The sequence below is a fragment of the Poecilia reticulata genome, linkage group LG20, assembly GCF_000633615.1.
Source record: "Poecilia reticulata strain Guanapo linkage group LG20, Guppy_female_1.0+MT, whole genome shotgun sequence".
Taxonomy (NCBI): Eukaryota; Metazoa; Chordata; class Actinopteri; order Cyprinodontiformes; family Poeciliidae; genus Poecilia; species Poecilia reticulata.
In genome coordinates, this window is record NC_024350.1 from 11886450 (window position 1) to 11890987 (window position 4538).

Here is a 4538-nt window from a genome sequence, read left to right on the forward strand (position 1 = left end):
ATATATTTCAAGCAAAAACCAAGTGTGCATTCTTACAATTAAAGAGACGCACCTCGTCAGGTAAAACCTGTCCTTGTCGATTGCCCTGGTAAAGTAGATTATGCTGTTATTCATGAATAATTCACTCAAAGCAATACCCCATGAACTTGTTGTTTTAACATGAAGATGTATTCCTGTATTTACTGACCTTTTGGTGTTCTGATACCTTCCGCCCCCGGGATGCTATCGGCTGAACATCTGTTTTCATATCCCTTAGTTTCCTGATGTGTATACCTAATTTCTAGTCTGTGCAACTCACTTCTATTTTCAGGATTCATCTTCGAGAAAACAATGGTCGCATTTACAGCTCCGGTCCTGTAAGCCCCATTGTTTTAGAGGTGTTGAAACATGGAAAGAATATGATGTCATTGCAAATATGTCAGCCCTGTAGGAATCTCTGCTGCAGGGTGGACCTTGTTGCACCATTTTTATTGTTTCTTTTTGTTTTTCGAAGCTTTGCCTATAAGATCACAGCTCAGGGGAATCAGGGAAAGTTGCAGAACAGCGTGTAACAGGCAGGAGGAGAGAAAACGGACACACAGACCCCATGTTAAGTGTTCTTGTGTGTAGCTGTTGTGTAACAGTTCTAAGGGTAAGGAAAAGGGAAAACATGATTCATGTTGTCTTCTGATGGTGTTGAGCATATCTAGCTGCTCCATGGTGAGAGATAGCTCTTTTTTCTTTTTTTTTTTTTTTTTGTATACGTTTGCGTCTGGTGAATGTGGGAGACTTTGCCTAAAAAAGTAGTTAACATACTTCAAATGTGTCTTTTGCAGGGCGATCCAGGATGGGATGATAAAACCTGCGAACTTCACCCACATAACAGCTCCACTACTCCATCACTTCTAGATTTTCTCCAGAACAATGTCAGGAGCTAAGTAGGAGCACAGTCATCATCTAGCTTTTGTTTTCAGGCAAAACGTCTGACTCAGCTTGCCTACTGCAACTGGAAAGTCTGGAGAAAAATTATGGTTTGACTATGTTGATGTACATCTTTTATTGCAAAAGTACTTCTACTACAAGTACATCTTGTAATAGTTTAGCATTTAACAACTTAACAGTAAGACAAATATGCTTAAGGTTTTGGTTCTAACATAACCAAAAGTTCAAAAAGTATGAATAAGCACTGTGGAACAAAATAGTCCTAGATTAATAAAAACTCCAATAATAGGTAATAACACTGATGTCACCGCATAGACAGTAATAGAGAAAAATTGCATCCTTTTTCAAGGGATGAAATTTGCCGATGAGGCATTTCTCTCTTTCTTTTTTTTTTTGTTGATGCATTTTTGGTTAAAAAAAGAAATGACAAAAAAATGCTAATTTTACTGCTGACTATTTACAGTGAATGATTCTTCTGCCTGCTCCTCTAAATTAGGCCCTTCCCAAGCAGCCATCCATTATAAGTGGCTGATAGTGTGTGAAAGCACCTCATTCAAACCCACTTCAAACAAACCAACACTTCCTTAAATGCAGATGGGGGTAAGAGAAAGTAAAAAACTACCTCAGCTGTGTGACAGTCAATTGAGATAGCATCCATTTCTTTTTTTTTTTTATCTTTTAGGCTTATTATTTTTGTCATAGAGCAGATTATTTAACATTTCTAAACATGATACACATTAGCCAGTGAAAAATTGTGTTCTAGACTTTAAATGAGAAAAAGAAAATGTATGTATTTTTTTTTAAATTATTATTATTATTCCAGGACAAAACTGGGACTGTTTTCACAGCTTTCATCACTTTTTGCAATGTCTTTAAGCCACATTCCAGCAGTCATTAGCATTTACGATCCGTCTGCAGTTCCTTTTTTTTTTTTTTTTTGCCTCAGTCTCTCATTTGCAATGATTTTATGTACTGGACCAAATCTAAGAGTGTGCAAGCATCAGTGCCTCTTCTAGGAGACTTGAATTCTTTTTCTCAGTCTCACTTTGGGGTACTATCCTCTAATTATGTTTCCATTAAATGTTCTATTTATTATTAAAACATATTTTGTGTTAGCCTCTGGACAATTTCTGGAATGTGATACCAATAAATGAAGTTGTTTCAACCAGGTTGTATTTAGCACAGTTTTTTTTTCTTTCCATTCATCAAAAGGAGACTTAATTAAAGACCCTTTCCAGCTGATTGAGGTTAGTTAATTACAACTTGTGGACAATTGAATTTTTTCTGAATTAGAGCTGCCAATAGACGTTTTGTTTAGCCTTGAATGTGAGTGTTACTCTTGGCTTTGGAGTAGATGACTTCTCTGTATTGGCCTCACTCACGGATTAAACAATAACGCCAGGAGTGTCTAATAACGCTTACACAATCAGTCATTCTGCCTTTGGTTTAAAGGAAAAAAGCTGCATTTCCCGTCAAATTTTAGACAGAGATGCTTGTGTTACAAGCGCTTAGATAAACAAATGATTTTGGTCACATTTTTGCTTCATCACGCATGCAAACACAAACCTAACAGTTGCGTGCTTGTGTCGAGAGGAGACTCACAGGAGATCTTTGTGCTACGTGTAGCTGCTACATGCCATAGCGGAGAGCATGATGTGTGTGTGTGTGGGTGGGTGTTTTGGTAGTTTGTGGTTTTAGGGGGTATAAATGCATGACTGAAAGAGAGGAGGCATATAAGAGCTTGTCTAAACCCTGTGGGAATATTATGCTGTGCTCAGATGTGTGCAGGCTCTCTACTAAGAAGTGTGAAATGGAGGAAATTGCTCTCTGATCAACCAAACCCTTTGATTGACATATAAACTTGGTTCTTGTCTTAACCCTTCAGCTTTCTAAGTAAACACAATTAAAAAAAAAAAAAAACATAACTTTTTATCAATTCTAAAAGTTAGCAACAATTCTGTACTGAAAGGGAAAACTCTTGAGAAAAGTTGACACATTAAAAAAGTTCCCATTTGCCTTCCAAAGAACACCATCATCTCTGTCTCGAAACCCCGCAGAGTAAGTCGCTAATGTGACGTGTTGCTCTCACCAGCAACGGCATGAAGTGATTTAAGCACCAAAAGCCCAAATTGCATCCCGTTAAATCCTTTCTACTTGCTATGCTTGACCCACCTCAGTTTAGGTCAAACAGAATTGTAGAGGACGCACAAGATTTTGTGTGTCCTCTACAATTTCATATATATGATCGCAGCTGTGTTTTGAATATCACATTCCCATTGACACTCATCATGAAGCATCATAAGCACGCTGACAGTCAGCACTGAGACTCCTCAGGGATGTGTGCTTAGCCACCTGTGTGAAACCTTGCTCACGGGGGATTTTACAGCGAAAGATGAAAAGGGTGATGTGTCTGTCTACAGAGAAGATATAGAAATCATGGTACATGGCCTGTACTTGCTTAGTGCTTTATTAAGGAAAGCCCTTCACACTTCAGTCATTGAACGAAGCACTTCGCACTCCATTCAGTCGCGCTTCACACCACCACCAGCAGGCAAGGCCAGGTGAAGTGTCTTGCCCAAGATCACAACGACAGAAGGCGGGTGGAATGGGAATCGGACTGACTGCGGGACAAACTCTTGCCACCATCGCCACTATCGTCCCATGTCATCGTTATACCAGAACAACAACCTGCAGGGCACTAGGCCCGGTTTGCATTGAGAAGTGAGAGGTGGAGAAAGGTAGCTACTTTGAGTTTTTAGGTACGTCTGAGCTTGACACCTCACGTCAGAGTAATAACCAAATTCTCACGACCCAGACTGTTTTTCATTGGCAAAGGGAAAGGTTCAGAATGTGCTCCAGGATATTGATTATTTTCCACAGGTGCCCCAACGAGAGTATTCTGGCAGGCTCTATCATAACCTTGTTTGGCAGCTGTAACACCCTGGATTACAAAGCTTTACAGAGGATGATTAGATCAGCACAGTGCATTACCAGAACATAACTGTCTGTACCTTTCAAAGTGCTGTGGAAGGAAGGTGCAGAAGATCATCTCTGACCTCCCAGCTGCACGCGGTTCCTGCTCTGGCCATCTGCTGAAAAACCGAACCCCTGCACAATCACTCGGTATTATTTTTACATTCACACTTTGACTTTTAAATCTAAACGTCTAACACCTATGCACTGCGGTTACTTCAGTACATTATAATTATTAGTAGTAGTATTCAGATATTGTTTTAATTCTTAAGCAATGCATTGTTCAGATCCTTGTTTTAGTTGTTTCTTATAGCCAATTGTACATTCGCTGTGTGATACCGAGAGGCTGGATCATCACATTGTTCGACTGTTGCTTGTACATGACAATTAATCACATAACTAACAGTGACGCAATGTGCTCTGTGGGAAAATATATACACCTAAGATTATCAGAGACCACATTTCAATTTCAAGCCAACATCTGCTGCACACAATGTATTCTTGACTGCAACAAGAATTGAGCACTGGTTCAGTACTAAAGTGAAAATGTAAGTGCTAAAGAGCTCTTATCTCTAATCAGCTTCTGGTCTTAATCAGCATTCATCATAATCATTCATTTTGAGACAAGCAAAATGCCCCCCCCC